This window comes from Columba livia, chromosome 11, assembly GCF_036013475.1.
Source record: "Columba livia isolate bColLiv1 breed racing homer chromosome 11, bColLiv1.pat.W.v2, whole genome shotgun sequence".
Taxonomy (NCBI): Eukaryota; Metazoa; Chordata; class Aves; order Columbiformes; family Columbidae; genus Columba; species Columba livia.
Genome location: NC_088612.1, coordinates 22,036,652 through 22,055,918, shown reverse-complemented (window position 1 = coordinate 22,055,918; position 19,267 = coordinate 22,036,652). Strand labels below are relative to the sequence as shown.

General features: G+C 52.4%; 3 long non-coding RNA genes across 3 annotated transcripts; all 3 read right to left on the bottom strand.

Moving 5' to 3' along the window:
* Positions 1-4,212: 4,212 nt before the first annotated feature.
* On the bottom strand, positions 4,213-6,294 carry LOC135580623 (uncharacterized). Its single transcript, XR_010475541.1, has 2 exons — positions 5,133-6,294; positions 4,213-5,021 (listed from the first exon to the last, which is right to left on the bottom strand). It is a non-coding gene; the product is annotated as an uncharacterized LOC135580623 (long non-coding RNA).
* Positions 6,295-10,280: 3,986 nt separating this feature from the next.
* Positions 10,281-11,342, bottom strand: LOC135580622 (uncharacterized). The gene is made up of 2 exons (XR_010475540.1): positions 11,201-11,342; positions 10,281-11,089 (listed from the first exon to the last, which is right to left on the bottom strand). It is a non-coding gene; the product is annotated as an uncharacterized LOC135580622 (long non-coding RNA).
* Positions 11,343-16,338: 4,996 nt separating this feature from the next.
* Positions 16,339-18,163, bottom strand: LOC135580621 (uncharacterized). Its single transcript, XR_010475539.1, has 2 exons — positions 17,259-18,163; positions 16,339-17,147 (listed from the first exon to the last, which is right to left on the bottom strand). It is a non-coding gene; the product is annotated as an uncharacterized LOC135580621 (long non-coding RNA).
* Between the last annotated feature and the right edge of the window lie 1,104 nt (positions 18,164-19,267).

Below are 19,267 nucleotides of genomic sequence, written 5' to 3'. Positions count from 1 at the left end.
TGCATGACTTGTGCAGAGGGTGAGCCACAGGGACTGCTGAACAGTGTGCTCATCACAGGCCTCACTGAATGTCTGTGTCCCCATGTGAATGCTCACGCTCACCTTCTGCACACACAGGGACACATACAAAGCCCGTTGTCCTTGTTGGGAAACCAAACCAAACATCTCCCAGCCGAACTCAGCTCTGCAGTATCCAGGCCAGCACAGTGCAACCCATCTCAACCTTCCCCAGCAAAGACTGCACAAACTCAAACAGTGCCATTGCACACTAAATCAAATCAAATCAAATCAAATCAAATCAAATCAAATCAAATCAAATCAAATCAAATCAAATCAAATTGAGGCACTGAAGACAAATTGCATCTCTGCTTTGTGACTCTCCCTGGAAGGAGGTATTCTGCTTTTTGATGTGAAATGGTCAGTGGTTGAGTCCTTGGATGAGGCTGTAGCATCACCTGTGCTGCAGCTATCATGCCCTGATAGAATTCTCAGTCTTGAGGCATACTGGATGGGTAGAAAGCAGAGTTAGTGCCCCCTAAACCTCTGAAAGGAAAATGTTTGTCTGTTTAGGTCACTAGTAGATGGGATCCCTTGGGAAACTGGCCTCAGACATACAGGAGCAAATAGGAGCTGGCAGACCTTGAAAGACGTTTTGCTTTGGGCATTACAGCTCTCAGTTTGGATGTGCAAGAAGTCATGCAGGAGAGGCAGGAGTCCAGCTTGCCTGAGTCAAGACCTCTTAGCCAAACTAAGACACAAAACCAAAATGCACAGGCAGTGCTGGCTGCGACACACATCCTGGGGAGATTATAGTGAAACGGCCTGGGAGTGCAAGAAGGGGCTAAAGAAAGCCAAGGCACAGCTGGAGCTGAACTTGGCAAGGGACCCGAAAAATTACCAAGGGTTTTCTTTCTTCGGGTACATAGGACAGCAAGGGAAGATGAAAGGAAACAGAACTCCCCCAAAGAGCGAAAGGGTACAGCTGGCTACAACCGACATGGAGAAAGCTGAGGTATTCAAAAACTTTTTGCCTCAGTCTTCACCTGCAACTGCTTTAGCCACGCCACCAGATTCATAGGATGAAAAGGCAGAGACTGGGAGGATGAAGTATACCCCACCGTAGCAGAAGATCACGTTTGAGACCACGTAAAGAACACGAATATACAAAAGTCGGTGGGCCTTATAGGATAGCTCTGAGGGAACTGACAGGTCAAAGTACTAAGGCACTACTCATCAAATGTGAGTAGTTGTGGCAGACCGGTGAGGGTCCCAGTGACTGTCCACAGTGACAGCCACACTCTTAAAAGGTGAAAAAAGGAAGACCTGGGAAACTACATGCTGGTCAGTCTCACCCCTGTGCCCAGCAAGACCATGCAGCAGATCCTCCTGGAAACTAGGCTAAGGCACATGGAAAACAGAGAGGTGCTTAATGACAGCCCACATGCCTCCCCCAAGGGCAAATCTTGCCTGACAAACTGAGTGGCCCTCTATGACGGTGTTACAACTGTGGTGGATAAGGGAAGAGTGACTGACAGCACCTACCTGGACTTGTGTGAAGCCTTGAATACTGTCCTGTACAAAATCCTTGTCTCTGAAATGTAGAGATATAGATTTGTTGTGTGGACTACTCGTTGGATAAGGAATTGGCTGGATGGTCACACTCAAAGAGTCAACGGCTTGATGTTGGTTATCCAGAGTGATCTCTCTGTCATGCCCAACAAACACAGCCTTCACAAGAGACGGCACAGGAAAAGCTGTGGCACGTGAGACGCTGATCCTGAGGGACAACACAGCTGAGGGATTTCCTAGTCCTTCCCTAGGATCATCAGGACAGGACTGAGCTGTGGGACAGAACGTGCACCTCCTGGCAGCTCAGCCGTGCTGCCAGTACGCAGGGAGGAGTCCCAGCACTACCTCATGGTGCCTCTGACAAGTACCTGATGCCTGGAGACTGGCTGCACATCAATCCACTCCTGGGGCTTGGATGACATAATTATGTTTTTCTCTCTTTCCTTCACCTATTAAACTGTCTGTATGGTGAGCCATTAATTTTCCAGCCTTTCCTATTCTCTCTGCTGTCCCTCTGGGCTGGGGGTGAGGGGAGGGAGCTAGCGACCGTGCAGGGGTTTATCTGCTGCCTGTGATCAAGCCGTCTCAGCCCCAAGCGTTTGTTACTGCATCAGTGTTTCTCTCGAGCACCCTCATTTGGCAGCGTGAAGGAGAGAAACCGTAGAGCACCGTGGATGAAGAGCCAGGCATCACCATGGAGAGACCCTGATGAGATGAAGCAGAGGCAGTCTCTCCCTCCTGCGTGAAGCGGGGAATGAAAACCAGCAGGAAGTGGTGTCTGTCTCTGCCCCTCCTGTCTATGGCACGGCACCTTGACACCAAGCTCTTCTGTTATTCCCAGTGAGGAAAGGATGGCTTGTACCAACGGGATGTCTTCTAGGGAAGAGGCAGTGCTTCTTGACCAAAGAACTTTGATCGTGGAACTGAACAGATCTGCTATGGCATTAAGTGCCATCACCCACATCAGCACAAGAGTCACCAGTAGTCCTGTCACCTTTGCAGCCCACATAAAAATCACCCAGTTCCTGGTTGATGTCTCCTGGCTGGGGAATCCCATGTGAGACATTCACCTTTACTGGGATAAATGTGCTCTCGAGCTAGTGGAGCTCATTGGCAGAGCTTTAAACTAGACTTGAAGAGGGAGGGGGAATGATAGCAGGCCCGCCCGTGACAAAGCTGTGGAATGACATGCTGAGTTGAGTGGGATGGGGTGCGAGTGAGGGCCTGATGCTCTGAGACGTGCTGGGTACACTGCAGCGCACTTGAAGTCCTATGAGGATGAGCCAGGAGCTCCTGAGGTAAAAGGAGCCAACAAGGAAGCACCAGTGAAATACCTCAGAGCAATTGAAGTGTGTTCCTCTAGGAAGGCAACGGAGATTACAGCCCAGGTAGAGTGCCTCTACATCAATGCAAACAGCATGGGCCAGAAACAGGAGTTGGAAGCCACTGTGCTGCTAGAAGGCTACACCCTAGTGGCCGTTACGGAAGCTTAGTGGGACAAGTCCCATGGCTGGAGTGCCGCAGTTGATGGCTGTGGGATGTTCAGAAGTGGCAGGTGAGGAAGGAAGGGTGAAGGCGTTGCCTTCTCCGTCAATAAATTGATAGAGCTTGAAGAGCTGTCTCTGATGAATATCTACATGACATAGTCATGAGCCTGCAATGTGCACTCGCAGCCCAGAAATCCAACCGTAGCCTTGGCTGCATCAAAAGGAGCGTGGCCAGCAGGTTTAGGGAGGTGATTCTGTCCCTGTGCTCTCAAGGGACACCACATGGAGCCCTGCATGCAGCGCTGGAGTCCCAACGGCAGCTAACAGGAAAGACATGGACCTCCTGGAGAGGCTTCCAGAGGAGGCCACAAAAATGATGAGAGGGATGGAGAACGTCTCCTATGAAGAAAGGCTGAGAGAATAGGGGCTGTTCAGCCTGGAGAAGAGAAGGCACTCAGGAGACCCTGTTGTGGCCCTTCAGTACCTGAAGAGGGTTTATACGAACGATGGGGAACAAAGTTTTTATCAAGGCCTGTTGCGACTGGACAAGGGGCGATGGTTTGAAACTAGAGGAGAGTATCACAGAATCACAGCATGTTAGGGATTGGAAGGGACCTCAAAAGATGATCTTGTCCAATCCCCCTGGCGCAGCAGGAACACCTAGATGAGGCTAATACTCATGAGGCAGGATACTCTTAGAACGGCTCACGGAAGGTGGGACCTGTGAGTGAGCATCACCTTCCTCAGACAGTCACAGTGGCACCACTTGGATGGGCTACGCCCAAGCTGGGGCTGACCCGTCCCTGGCTCGACAAAACTGACTGCCCTGATCCTGCCCCAACACGCCGCAGGTGGCAAGAGAGAGATGTCCCACCGTCTCCATCAGCATGCCTCCAAAAGGCCCTCCCTGCCTTTCCGTGATGGGCCTGCCCACGTCCATCCTCAGCAGCCACCACGAAGGCTTGGAGGGAGACCAAGCGAAAGTCCATCTCAAAGCGACTGGCCTGCACGTGGCCAGGGATGAGGCAAGGGCAGCGTAGAAAGGCTGAGCAGGAAATTGTGCATCGACCTGTGGAGAAAATCACCAGCCCCACAGCACATGGTGCCCAGAACAAAGCTGCAACTTCAGGAGAAAGAAACACACGGAGGCTCAGGCTGGGATGCAACATTTTTTTAATGAGAAGACAAAGTTTAATTTTTAAAGGAAGGTGGAAGAACACTGAGCGTGAGAGGCCCAGGGCTTCCCAGGGCAAGAGGACATCACTTTTTGCAGTGGCATGCAAGGTGCTCTTTTCTCTCCATTGCAGCCGCAGATGGTGAGAATAACCTGCCACCCACAGCAGGGGTGGGTGGAGTATGTTGCCCTGGTCATCAGCAAAAGCTTTGAAGCCCAGCAGCGAGGATGCGTGGGCTGCCTGGCAGTAGCAGAGAAAGCAAAGGAATGATAAGAGCAAGAAGGGCATGACGTCAAGGGATGACACATGGCTCCCTTCCATTTAGAGCATGAGGATGAGGCAGGTATCTCATACGCTGGGAACACCCGGCATCTCCTGGGTCCTGGGTCCAGATCTCGTTTCTCCATTCCTGGTTGTTCTTCCCAAGGTGAGCGATCCGCTGGCCCTACTAGTACAGGTGGCAGGAACGCAGGGGCCCACACAGACCGCTCCCAAGGCCTGTGAATCTCCCAAAGCCAAGGGCTCCCCCGGAAGAGACGGGGACCCCTCCAGTGCTGAGGGAACTCCCAACAGCAGCTGACAGAGAGGACCCCACGGCTGTGCTCTGAGGGAAAGAGGTGAGGATGGGGCCCGGCAGGGTGACCACCGCCGGGGGGGGTTCGATGACGGTGGTGGAGTCAGCGCACCGCAGAACGCAAGACTCGTTGCAGCTGTTTGCAAGCGGGGCTGGTCCGCAGGGGTAAGGGAGGCAGGGTCTGTAGCAAGACATCTCTTGGTGAGGGTGGCAGAGCTGAAACACAGAGCCGGGCATGAGCCCCAGATGGAAGCCGAGGGAAGAGGACGGGTCAGAAGCACAAGCGTGCTCACAGAAAGAGCCCGTGTGTGCTCAGCTCGGACTTACCTAGGCGACTGAGGAGATGGCCGCAAGGGCAGTGTTTGGCAGGCCTGGAGACGCATGGACTTTTATACCCTGCCTCCTGTCCTTGGGCATCCAGAAGCATTCTTCATGCATGAAGCACTTTGCTAACTAGCAGTATTTGCTTGCAGAGGTCTCCTGGATGATTAGTTTTTTCCCCTTTCATCTGAGAGGTTTTGCTCGCGTGTAACACGTGACGGAGACCAAAGTGTGCCCTTTGAGGCGCAGCAGTCATTATGCTGACCCCTAAGGCCGGAGGACGTGGTTGTTCATCTCATCTCAGGTGCTCTCAGAGAAGCTCAGTGTCTTGCTGGCCACGGCCATTCCTGGAGCACGCCCACAGCCACCGCCCCTCCACGCTGCACGCTGCCCTTCGGGCACTGAGGATTTCAGCACCTCAAGTCACCTCGCTATTGTTTCCAGCTCAGGGCCTTGGCCTGAGCAGCAGACACTCACAAGTTTAGCAGGTGGCTTAGGCACTTGGGCAGTGGCCAGCCCAAGTCTTTGTGGCTCATCCTCTGCCCGGCCCTCGCACTCTTCAGCTTTTTGGACCCACTAAGGCAACTGTTTCACTCTGACCCCGACCTCCCAGTAGCACCTGGGAGCTCTGAATCCCTGCCTTTACCACATCCCACAAAGGATGTTGGCCTGCAGGATGAGCACGAGGGGAAAAACAAATCCATTTTGGCTTGAATTACCTTTAGGCAAGGAGTCATAAGGCTCTCCGAACTCCTAACCATTCTTTCGACAGACTTGTTTTTCAGTAAACAATAAATCCTCCGAGCTGAGCTCATATGCCCTGTGGGAAGAAGAAAAGCAAAGGTGACATCCCCTAGGAACAGCACCTTCAGGTCCAGGAGTGAAACAGTTGGACCTTTGTGATGAGAATGACCAGCTCAGCTCTTTGTCCTCCCCTTTGATGTACTGCTGATGCCTGCATGACTTGGGCAGAGGGTGAACCACAGGGACTCCTGAACAGTGTGCTCATCACAGGCCTCACTGAATGCCCGTGTCCCCATGTGAATGCTCACGCTCACCTTCTGCACACACAGGGACACATACAAAGCCCGTTGTCCTTGTTGGGAAACCAAACCAAACATCTCCCAGCCGAACTCAGCTCCGCTGCATCCAGGCCAGCACAGTGCAACCCATCTCAGCCTTCCCCAGCAAAGACTGCACAAACTCAAACAGTGCCATTCCACACTAAATCAAATCAAATCAAATCAAATCAAATCAAATCAAATCAAGTCAAATCAAATTGAGGCACTGAAGACAAATTGCATCTCTGCTTTTTGACTCTTCCCTGGAAGGAGGTATTCTGCTTTTTGATGTGAAATGGTCAGTGGTTGAGTCCTTGGATGAGGCTGTAGCTTCACCTGTGCTACAGCTATCATGCCCTGATAGAATTCTCAGTCTTGAGGCATACTGGATGGGTAGAAAGCAGAGTTAGTGCCCCCTAAACCTCTGAAAGGAAAATGTTTGTCTGTTTAGGTCACTAGTAGATGGGATCCCTTGGGAAACTGGCCTCAGACATACAGGAGCAAATAGGAGCTGGCAGACCTTGAAAGACGTTTTGCTTTGGGCATTACAGCTCTAAGTTTGGATGTGCAAGAAGTCGTGCAGGAGAGGCAGGAGTCCAGCTTGCCTGAGTCAAGACCTCTTAGCCAAACTAAGACACAAAACCAAAATGCACAGGCAGTGCTGGCTGCGACACACATCCTGGGGAGATTATAGTGAAATGGCCTGGGACTGCAAGAAGGGGCTAAAGAAAGCCAAGGCACAGCTGGAGCTGAACTTGGCAAGGGACCTGAAAAATTACCAAGGGTTTTCTTTCTTCGGGTACATAGGACAACAAGGGAAGATGAAAGGAACTGACCTCCCCCAAAGAGCAAAAAGGTACAGCTGGCTACCACCGACATGGAGAAAGCTGAGGTATTCAAAAACTTTTTGCCTCAGTCTTCACCTGCAACTGCTTTAGCCACGCCACCAGATTCATAGGATGAAAAGGCAGAGACTGGGAGAATGAAGTATACCCCACCGTAGCAGAAGATCACGTTTGAGACCACGTAAAGAACACGAATATACACCAGTTGGTGGGGCCTTATAGGATAGCTCTGAGGGAACTGACAGGTCAAAGTACTAAGGCACTACTCATCAAATGTGAGTAGTTGTGGCAGACCGGTGAGGGTCCCAGTGACTGTCCACAGTGACAGCCACACTCTTAAAAGGTGAAAAAAGGAAGACCTGGGAAACTACATGCTGGTCAGTCTCACCCCTGTGCCCAGCAAGACCATGCAGCAGATCCTCCTGGAAACTAGGCTAAGGCACATGGAAAACAGAGAGGTGCTTAATGACAGCCCACATGCCTCCCCCAAGGGCAAATCTTGCCTGACAAACTGAGTGGCCCTCTATGACGGTGTTACAACTGTGGTGGATAAGGGAAGAGTGACTGACAGCACCTACCTGGACTTGTGTGAAGCCTTGAATACTGTCCTGTACAAAATCCTTGTCTCTGAAATGTAGAGATATAGATTTGTTGTGTGGACTACTCGTTGGATAAGGAATTGGCTGAATGGTCACACTCAAAGAGTCAACGGCTTGATGTTGGTTATCCAGAGTGATCTCTCTGTCATGCCCAACAAACACAGCCTTCACAAGAGACGGCACAGGAAAAGCTGTGGCACGTGAGACGCTGATCCTGAGGGACAACACAGCTGAGGGATTTCCTAGTCCTTCCCTAGGATCATCAGGACAGGACTGAGCTGTGGGACAGAACGTGCACCTCCTGGCAGCTCAGCCGTGCTGCCAGTACGCAGGGAGGAGTCCCAGCACTACCTCATGGTGCCTCTGACAAGTACCTGATGCCTGGAGACTGGCTGCACATCAATCCACTCCTGGGGCTTGGATGACATAATTATGTTTTTCTCTCTTTCCTTCACCTATTAAACTGTCTGTATGGTGAGCCATTAATTTTCCAGCCTTTCCTATTCTCTCTGCTGTCCCTCTGGGCTGGGGGTGAGGGGAGGGAGCTAGCGACCGTGCAGGGGTTTAGCTGCTGCCTGTGATCAAGCCGTCTCAGCCCCAAGCGTTTGTTACTGCATCAGTGTTTCTCTCGAGCACCCTCATTTGGCAGCGTGAAGGAGAGAAACCGTAGAGCACCGTGGATGAAGAGCCAGGCATCACCATGGAGAGACCCTGATGAGATGAAGCAGAGGCAGTCTCTCCCTCCTGCGTGAAGCGGGGAATGAAAACCAGCAGGAAGTGGTGTCTGTCTCTGCCCCTCCTGTCTATGGCACGGCACCTTGACACCAAGCTCTTCTGTTATTCCCAGTGAGGAAAGGATGGCTTGTACCAACGGGATGTCTTCTAGGGAAGAGGCAGTGCTTCTTGACCAAAGAACTTTGATCGTGGAACTGAACAGATCTGCTATGGCATTAAGTGCCATCGCCCACATCAGCACAAGAGTCACCAGTAGTCCTGTCACCTTTGCAGCCCACATAAAAATCACCCAGTTCCTGGTTGATGTCTCCTGGCTGGGGAATCCCATGTGAGACATTCACCTTTACTGGGATAAATGTGCTCTCGAGCTAGTGGAGCTCATTGGCAGAGCTTTAAACTAGACTTGAAGAGGGAGGGGGAATGATAGCAGGCCCGCCCGTGACAAAGCTGTGGAATGACATGCTGAGTTGAGTGGGGTGGGGTGCGAGTGAGGGCCTGATGCTCTGAGACGTGCTGGGTACACTGCAGCGCACTTGAAGTCCTATGAAGATGAGCCAGGAGCTCCTGAGGCAAAAGGAGCCAACAAGGAAGCACCAGTGAAATACCTCAGAGCAACTGAAGTGTGTTCCTCTAGGAAGGCAACGCAGATTACAGCCCAGCTAGAGTGCCTCTACATCAATGCAAACAGCATGGGCCGGAAACAGGAGTTGGAAGCCACTGTGCTGCTAGAAGGCTACACCCTAGTGGCCGTTACGGAAGCTTAGTGGGACAAGTCCCATGGCTGGAGTGCCACAATTGGCGGCTACGGGATGTTCAGAAGTGGCAGGTGAGGAAGGAAGGGTGAAGGCGTTGCCTTCTCCATCAAGAAATGGATAGAGCGTGAAGAGCTGTCTCTGATGAATATCTACATGACATAGTCATGAGCCTGCAATGTGCACTCGCAGCCCAGAAATCCAACCGTAGCCTTGGCTGCATCAAAAGGAGCGTGGCCAGCAGGTTCAGGGAGGTGATTCTGTCCCTGTGCTCTCAAGGGACACCACATGGAGCCCTGCATGCAGCGCTGGAGTCCCAACGGCAGCTAACAGGAAAGACATGGACCTCCTGGAGAGGCTTCCAGAGGAGGCCACAAAAATGATGAGAGGGATGGAGAACGTCTCCTATGAAGAAAGGCTGAGAGAATAGGGGCTGTTCAGCCTGGAGAAGAGAAGGCACTCAGGAGACCCTGTTGTGGCCCTTCAGTACCTGAAGAGGGTTTATACGAACGATGGGGAACAAAGTTTTTATCAAGGCCTGTTGCGACTGGACAAGGGGCAATGGTTTTAAACTAGAGGAGAGTATCACAGAATCACAGCATGTTAGGGATTGGAAGGGACCTCAAAAGATGACCTTGTCCAATCCCCCTGGCGCAGCAGGAACACCTAGATGAGGCTAATACTCATGAGGCAGGATACTCTTAGAACGGTTCACGGAAGGTGGGACCTGTGAGTGAGCATCACCTTCCTCAGACAGTCACAGTGGCACCACTTGGATGGGCTACGTCCAAGCTGGGGCTGACCCGTCCCTGGCTCGACAAAACTGACTGCCCTGATCCTGCCCCAACACGCCGCAGGTGGCAAGAGAGAGATGTCCCACCGTCTCCATCAGCATGCCTCCAAAAGGCCCTCCCTGCCTTTCCGTGATGGGCCTGCCCACGTCCATCCTCAGCAGCCACCACGAAGGCTTGGAGGGAGACCAAGCGAAAGTCCATCTCAAAGCGACTGGCCTGCACGTGGCCAGGGATGAGGCAAGGGCAGCGTGGAAAGGCTGAACAGGAAATTGTGCATCGACCTGTGGAGAAAATCACCAGCCCCACAGCACATGGTGCCCAGAACAAAGTTGTGACTTCAGGAGAAAGAAACACACGGAGGCTCAGGCTGGGATGCAACATTTTTTTAATGAGAAGACAAAGTTTAAATTTTAAAGGAAGGTGGAAGAACACTGAGCGTGAGAGGCCCAGGGCTTCCCAGGGCAAGAGGACATCACTTTTTGCAGTGGCATGCAAGGCGCTCTTTTCTCTCCATTGCAGCCGCAGATGGTGAGAATAACCTGCCACCCACAGCAGGGGTGGGTGGAGTATGTTGCCCTGGTCATCAGCAAAAGCTTTGAAGCCCAGCAGCGAGGATGCGTGGGCTGCCTGGCAGTAGCAGAGAAAGCAAAGGAAGACTAAGACCAAGAAGGGCATGGTGTCAAGGGATGACACATGGCTCCCTTCCAGTTAGAGCATGAGGATGAGGCAGGTATCTCATACGCTGGGAACACCCGGCATCTCCTGGGTCCTGGGTCCAGATCTCGTTTCTCCATTCCTGGTTGTTCTTCCCAAGGTGAGCGATCCGCTGGCCCTACTAGTACAGGTGGCAGGAACGCAGGGGCCCACACAGACCGCTCCCAAGGCCTGTGAATCTCCCAAAGCCAAGGGCTCCCCCGGAAGAGACGGGGACCCCTCCAGTGCTGAGGGAACTCCCAACAGCAGCTGACAGAGCGGACCCCACGGCTGTGCTCTGAGGGAAAGAGGTGAGGATGGGGCCGGGCAGGGTGACCACCACCGGGGGGGGTTCGATGACGGTGGTGGAGTCAGCGCACCGCAGAACGCAAGACTCATTGCAGCTGTTTGCAAGGGGGGCTGGTCCGCAGGGGTAAGGGAGGCAGGGTCTGTAGCAAGACATCTCTCGGCGAGGGAGGCAGAGCTGAAACACAGAGCCGGGCATGAGCCCCAGATGGAAGCCGAGGGAAGAGGATGGGTCAGAAGCACAAGCGTGCTCACAGAAAGAGCCCGTGTGTGCTCAGCTCGGACTTACCTAGGCGACTGAGGAGATGGCCGCAAGGGCAGTGTTTGGCAGGCCTGGAGACGCATGGACTTTTATACCCTGCCTCCTGTCCTTGGGCATCCAGAAGCATTCTTCATGCATGAAGCACTTTGCTAACTAGCAGTATTTGCTTGCAGAGGTTTCCTGGATGATTAGATTTTTCCCCTTTCATCTGAGAGGTTTTGCTCGCGTGTAACACGTGACGGAGACCAAAGTGTGCCCTTTGAGGCGCAGCAGTCATTATGCTGACCCCGAAGGCCGGAGGACGTGGTTGTTCATCTCATCTCAGGTGCTCTCAGAGAAGCTCAGTGGCTTGCTGGCCACGGCCATTCCTGGAGCACGCCCACAGCCACCGCCCCTCCACGCTGCACGCTGCCCTTCGGGCACTGAGGATTTCAGCACCTCAAGTCACCTCGCTATTGTTTCCAGCTCAGGGCCTTGGCCTGAGCAGCAGACACTCACAAGTTTAGCAGGTGGCTTAGGCACTTGGGCAGTGGCCAGCCCAAGTCTTTGTGGCTCATCCTCTGCCCGGCCCTCGCACTCTTCAGCTTTTTGGACCCACTTAGGCAACTGTTTCACTCTGACCCCGACCTCCCAGTAGCACCTGGGAGCTCTGAATCCCTGCCTTTACCACATCCCACAAAGGATGTTGGCCTGCAGGATGAGCACGAGGGGAAAAACAAATCCATTTTGGCTTGAATTACCTTTAGGCAAGGAGTCATAAGGCTCTCCGAACTCCTAACCATTCTTTCGACAGACTTGTTTTTCAGTAAACAATAAATCCTCCGAGCTGAGCTCATATGCCCTGTGGGAAGAAGAAAAGCAAAGGTGACATCCCCTAGGAACAGCACCTTCAGGTCCAGGAGTGAAACAGTTGGACCTTTGTGATGAGAATGACCAGCTCAGCTCTTTGTCCTCCCCTTTGATGTACTGCTGATGCCTGTATGACTTGGGCAGAGGGTGAACCACAGGGACTCCTGAACAGTGTGCTCATCACAGGCCTCACTGAATGCCCGTGTCCCCATGTGAATGCTCACGCTCACCTTCTGCACACACAGGGACACATACAAAGCCCGTTGTCCTTGTTGGGAAACCAAACCAAACATCTCCCAGCCGAACTCAGCTCCACTGCATCCAGGCCAGCACAGTGCAACCCATCTCAGCCTTCCCCAGCAAAGACTGCACAAACTCAAACAGTGCCATTCCACACTAAATCAAATCAAATCAAATCAAATCAAATCAAGTCAAATCAAATTGAGGCACTGAAGACAAATTGCATCTCTGCTTTTTGACTCTTCCCTGGAAGGAGGTATTCTGCTTTTTGATGTGAAATGGTCAGTGGCTGAGTCTTTGGGTGAGGCTGTAGCTTCACCTGTGCTGCAGCTATCATGCCCTGATAGAATTCTCAGTCTTGAGGCATACTGGATGGGTAGAAAGCAGAGTTAGTGCCCCCTAAACCTCTGAAAGGAAAATGTTTGTCTGTTTAGGTCACTAGTAGATGGGATCCCTTGGGAAACTGGCCTCAGACATACAGGAGCAAATAGGAGCTGGCAGACCTTGAAAGACGTTTTGCTTTGGGCATTACAGCTCTCAGTTTGGATGTGCAAGAAGTCGTGCAGGAGAGGCAGGAGTCCAGCTTGCCTGAGTCAAGACCTCTTAGCCAAACTAAGACACAAAACCAAAATGCACAGGCAGTGCTGGCTGCGACACACATCCTGGGGAGATTATAGTGAAACGGCCTGGGACTGCAAGAAGGGGCTAAAGAAAGCCAAGGCACAGCTGGAGCTGAACTTGGCAAGGGACCTGAAAAATTACCAAGGGTTTTCTTTCTTCGGGTACATAGGACAACAAGGGAAGATGAAAGGAACTGACCTCCCCCAAAGAGCAAAAGGGTACAGCTGGCTACCACCGACATGGAGAAAGCTGAGGTATTCAAAAACTTTTTGCCTCAGTCTTCACCTGCAACTGCTTTAGCCACGCCACCAGATTCATAGGATGAAAAGGCAGAGACTGGGAGAATGAAGTATACCCCACCGTAGCAGAAGATCACGTTTGAGACCACGTAAAGAACACGAATATACACCAGTTGGTGGGGCCTTATAGGATAGCTCTGAGGGAACTGACAGGTCAAAGTACTAAGGCACTACTCATCAAATGTGAGTAGTTGTGGCAGACCGGTGAGGGTCCCAGTGACTGTCCACAGTGACAGCCACACTCTTAAAAGGTGAAAAAAGGAAGACCTGGGAAACTACATGCTGGTCAGTCTCACCCCTGTGCCCAGCAAGACCATGCAGCAGATCCTCCTGGAAACTAGGCTAAGGCACATGGAAAACAGAGAGGTGCTTAATGACAGCCCACATGCCTCCCCCAAGGGCAAATCTTGCCTGACAAACTGAGTGGCCCTCTATGACGGTGTTACAACTGTGGTGGATAAGGGAAGAGTGACTGACAGCACCTACCTGGACTTGTGTGAAGCCTTGAATACTGTCCTGTACAAAATCCTTGTCTCTGAAATGTAGAGATATAGATTTGTTGTGTGGACTACTCGTTGGATAAGGAATTGGCTGAATGGTCACACTCAAAGAGTCAACGGCTTGATGTTGGTTATCCAGAGTGATCTCTCTGTCATGCCCAACAAACACAGCCTTCACAAGAGACGGCACAGGAAAAGCTGTGGCACGTGAGACGCTGATCCTGAGGGACAACACAGCTGAGGGATTTCCTAGTCCTTCCCTAGGATCATCAGGACAGGACTGAGCTGTGGGACAGAACGTGCACCTCCTGGCAGCTCAGCCGTGCTGCCAGTACGCAGGGAGGAGTCCCAGCACTACCTCATGGTGCCTCTGACAAGTACCTGATGCCTGGAGACTGGCTGCACATCAATCCACTCCTGGGGCTTGGATGACATAATTATGTTTTTCTCTCTTTCCTTCACCTATTAAACTGTCTGTATGGTGAGCCATTAATTTTCCAGCCTTTCCTATTCTCTCTGCTGTCCCTCTGGGCTGGGGGTGAGGGGAGGGAGCTAGCGACCGTGCAGGGGTTTAGCTGCTGCCTGTGATCAAGCCGTCTCAGCCCCAAGCGTTTGTTACTGCATCAGTGTTTCTCTCGAGCACCCTCATTTGGCAGCGTGAAGGAGAGAAACCGTAGAGCACCGTGGATGAAGAGCCAGGCATCACCATGGAGAGACCCTGATGAGATGAAGCAGAGGCAGTCTCTCCCTCCTGCGTGAAGCGGGGAATGAAAACCAGCAGGAAGTGGTGTCTGTCTCTGCCCCTCCTGTCTATGGCACAGCACCTTGACACCAAGCTCTTCTGTTATTCCCAGTGAGGAAAGGATGGCTTGTACCAACGGGATGTCTTCTAGGGAAGAGGCAGTGCTTCTTGACCAAAGAACTTTGATCGTGGAACTGAACAGATCTGCTATGGCATTAAGTGCCATCGCCCACATCAGCACAAGAGTCACCAGTAGTCCTGTCACCTTTGCAGCCCACATAAAAATCACCCAGTTCCTGGTTGATGTCTCCTGGCTGGGGAATCCCATGTGAGACATTCACCTTTACTGGGATAAATGTGCTCTCGAGCTAGTGGAGCTCATTGGCAGAGCTTTAAACTAGACTTGAAGAGGGAGGGGGAATGATAGCAGGCCCGCCCGTGACAAAGCTGTGGAATGACATGCTGAGTTGAGTGGGGTGGGGTGCGAGTGAGGGCCTGATGCTCTGAGACGTGCTGGGTACACTGCAGCGCACTTGAAGTCCTATGAAGATGAGCCAGGAGCTCCTGAGGCAAAAGGAGCCAACAAGGAAGCACCAGTGAAATACCTCAGAGCAACTGAAGTGTGTTCCTCTAGGAAGGCAACGCAGATTACAGCCCAGCTAGAGTGCCTCTACATCAATGCAAACAGCATGGGCCAGAAACAGGAGTTGGAAGCCACTGTGCTGCTAGAAGGCTACACCCTAGTGGCCGTTACGGAAGCTTAGTGGGACAAGTCCCATGGCTGGAGTGCCACAATTGGCGGCTACGGGATGTTCAGAAGTGGCAGGTGAGGAAGGAAGGGTGAAGGCGTTGCCTTCTCCATCAAGAAATGGATAGAGCGTGAAGAGCTGTCTCTGATGAATATCTACATGACATAGTCATGAGCCTGCAATGTGCACTCGCAGCCCAGAAATCCAACCGTAGCCTTGGCTGCATCAAAAGGAGCGTGGCCAGCAGGTTCAGGGAGGTGATTCTGTCCCTGTGCTCTCAAGGGACACCACATGGAGCCCTGCATGCAGCGCTGGAGTCCCAACGGCAGCTAACAGGAAAGACATGGACCTCCTGGAGAGGCTTCCAGAGGAGGCCACAAAAATGATGAGAGGGATGGAGAACGTCTCCTATGAAGAAAGGCTGAGAGAATAGGGGCTGTTCAGCCTGGAGAAGAGAAGGCACTCAGGAGACCCTGTTGTGGCCCTTCAGTACCTGAAGAGGGTTTATACGAACGATGGGGAACAAAGTTTTTATCAAGGCCTGTTGCGACTGGACAAGGGGCAATGGTTTTAAACTAGAGGAGAGTATCACAGAATCACAGCATGTTAGGGATTGGAAGGGACCTCAAAAGATGACCTTGTCCAATCCCCCTGGCGCAGCAGGAACACCTAGATGAGGCTAATACTCATGAGGCAGGATACTCTTAGAACGGTTCACGGAAGGTGGGACCTGTGAGTGAGCATCACCTTCCTCAGACAGTCACAGTGGCACCACTTGGATGGGCTACGTCCAAGCTGGGGCTGACCCGTCCCTGGCTCGACAAAACTGACTGCCCTGATCCTGCCCCAACACGCCGCAGGTGGCAAGAGAGAGATGTCCCACCGTCTCCATCAGCATGCCTCCAAAAGGCCCTCCCTGCCTTTCCGTGATGGGCCTGCCCACGTCCATCCTCAGCAGCCACCACGAAGGCTTGGAGGGAGACCAAGCGAAAGTCCATCTCAAAGCGACTGGCCTGCACGTGGCCAGGGATGAGGCAAGGGCAGCGTGGAAAGGCTGAACAGGAAATTGTGCATCGACCTGTGGAGAAAATCACCAGCCCCACAGCACATGGTGCCCAGAACAAAGTTGTGACTTCAGGAGAAAGAAACACACGGAGGCTCAGGCTGGGATGCAACATTTTTTTAATGAGAAGACAAAGTTTAAATTTTAAAGGAAGGTGGAAGAACACTGAGCGTGAGAGGCCCAGGGCTTCCCAGGGCAAGAGGACATCACTTTTTGCAGTGGCATGCAAGGCGCTCTTTTCTCTCCATTGCAGCCGCAGATGGTGAGAATAACCTGCCACCCACAGCAGGGGTGGGTGGAGTATGTTGCCCTGGTCATCAGCAAAAGCTTTGAAGCCCAGCAGCGAGGATGCGTGGGCTGCCTGGCAGTAGCAGAGAAAGCAAAGGAAGACTAAGACCAAGAAGGGCATGGTGTCAAGGGATGACACATGGCTCCCTTCCAGTTAGAGCATGAGGATGAGGCAGGTATCTCATACGCTGGGAACACCCGGCATCTCCTGGGTCCTGGGTCCAGATCTCGTTTCTCCATTCCTGGTTGTTCTTCCCAAGGTGAGCGATCCGCTGGCCCTACTAGTACAGGTGGCAGGAACGCAGGGGCCCACACAGACCGCTCCCAAGGCCTGTGAATCTCCCAAAGCCAAGGGCTCCCCCGGAAGAGACGGGGACCCCTCCAGTGCTGAGGGAACTCCCAACAGCAGCTGACAGAGCGGACCCCACGGCTGTGCTCTGAGGGAAAGAGGTGAGGATGGGGCCGGGCAGGGTGACCACCACCGGGGGGGGTTCGATGACGGTGGTGGAGTCAGCGCACCGCAGAACGCAAGACTCATTGCAGCTGTTTGCAAGGGGGGCTGGTCCGCAGGGGTAAGGGAGGCAGGGTCTGTAGCAAGACATCTCTCGGCGAGGGAGGCAGAGCTGAAACACAGAGCCGGGCATGAGCCCCAGATGGAAGCCGAGGGAAGAGGACGGGTCAGAAGCACAAGCGTGCTCACAGAAAGAGCCTGTGTGTGCTCAGCTCGGACTTACCTAGGCGACTGAGGAGATGGCCGCAAGGGCAGTGTTTGGCAGGCCTGGAGACGCATGGACTTTTATACCCTGCCTCCTGTCCTTGGGCATCCAGAAGCATTCTTCATGCATGAAGCACTTTGCTAACTAGCAGTATTTGCTTGCAGAGGTCTCCTGGATGATTAGATTTTTCCCCTTTCATCTGAGAGGTTTTGCTCGCGTGTAACACGTGACGGAGACTAAAGTGTGCCCTTTGAGGCGCAGCAGTCATTATGCTGACCCCTAAGGCTGGAGGACGTGGTTGTTCATCTCATCTCAGGTGCTCTCAGAGAAGCTCAGTGGCTTGCTGGCCACGGCCATTCCTGGAGCACGCCCACAGCCACCGCCCCTCCACGCTGCACGCTGCCCTTCGGGCACTGAGGATTTCAGCACCTCAAGTCACCTCGCTATTGTTTCCAGCTCAGGACCTTGGCCTGAGCAGCAGACACTCACAAGTTTAGCAGGTGGCTTAGGCACTTGGGCAGTGGCCAGCCCAAGTCTTTGTGGCTCATCCTCTGCCCGGCCCTCGCACTCTTCAGCTTTTTGGACCCACTAAGGCAACTGTTTCACTCTGACCCCGACCTCCCAGTAGCACCTGGGAGCTCTGAATCCCTGCCTTTACCACATCCCACAAAGGATGTTGGCCTGCAGGATGAGCACGAGGGGAAAAACAAATCCATTTTGGCTTGAATTACCTTTAGGCAAGGAGTCATAAGGCTCTCCGAACTCCTAACCATTCTTTCGACAGACTTGTTTTTCAGTAAACAATAAATCCTCCGAGCTGAGCTCATATGCCCTGTGGGAAGAAGAAAAGCAAAGGTGACATCCCCTAGGAACAGCACCTTCAGGTCCAGGAGTGAAACAGCTGGACCTTTGTGATGAGAACGACCAGCTCAGCTCTTTGTCCTCCCCTTTGATGTACTGCTGATGCCTGTATGACTTGGGCAGAGGGTGAACCACAGGGACTGCTGAACAGTGTGCTCATCACAGGCCTCACTGAATGCCCGTGTCCCCATGTGAATGATCACGCTCTCCTTCTGCACACACAGGGACACATACAAAGCCCGTTGTCCTTGTTGGGAAACCAAACCAAACATCTCCCAGCCGAACTCAGCTCCGCTGCATCCAGGCCAGCACAGTGCAACCCATCTCAGCCTTCCCCAGCAAAGACTGCACAAACTCAAACAGTGCCATTCCACACTAAATCAAATCAAATCAAATCAAATCAAATCAAATCAAGTCAAATCAAATTGAGGCACTGAAGACAAATTGCATCTCTGCTTTTTGACTCTTCCCTGGAAGGAGGTATTCTGCTTTTTGATGTGAAATGGTCAGTGGCTGAGTCTTTGGGTGAGGCTGTAGCTTCACCTGTGCTGCAGCTATCATGCCCTGATAGAATTCTCAGTCTTGAGGCATACTGGATGGGTAGAAAGCAGAGTTAGTGCCCCCTAAACCTCTGAAAGGAAAATGTTTGTCTGTTTAGGTCACTAGTAGATGGGATCCCTTGGGAAACTGGCCTCAGACATACAGGAGCAAATAGGAGCTGGCAGACCTTGAAAGACGTTTTGCTTTGGGCATTACAGCTCTAAGTTTGGATGTGCAAGAAGTCGTGCAGGAGAGGCAGGAGTCCAGCTTGCCTGAGTCAAGACCTCTTAGCCAAACTAAGACACAAAACCAAAATGCACAGGCAGGGCTGGCTGCGACACACATCCTGGGGAGATTATAGTGAAACGGCCTGGGACTGCAAGAAGGGGCTAAAGAAAGCCAAGGCACAGCTGGAGCTGAACTTGGCAAGGGACCTGAAAAATTACCAAGGGTTTTCTTTCTTCGGGTACATAGGACAACAAGGGAAGATGAAAGGAACTGACCTCCCCCAAAGAGCAAAAGGGTACAGCTGGCTACCACCGACATGGAGAAAGCTGAGGTATTCAAAAACTTTTTGCCTCAGTCTTCACCTGCAACTGCTTTAGCCACGCCACCAGATTCATAGG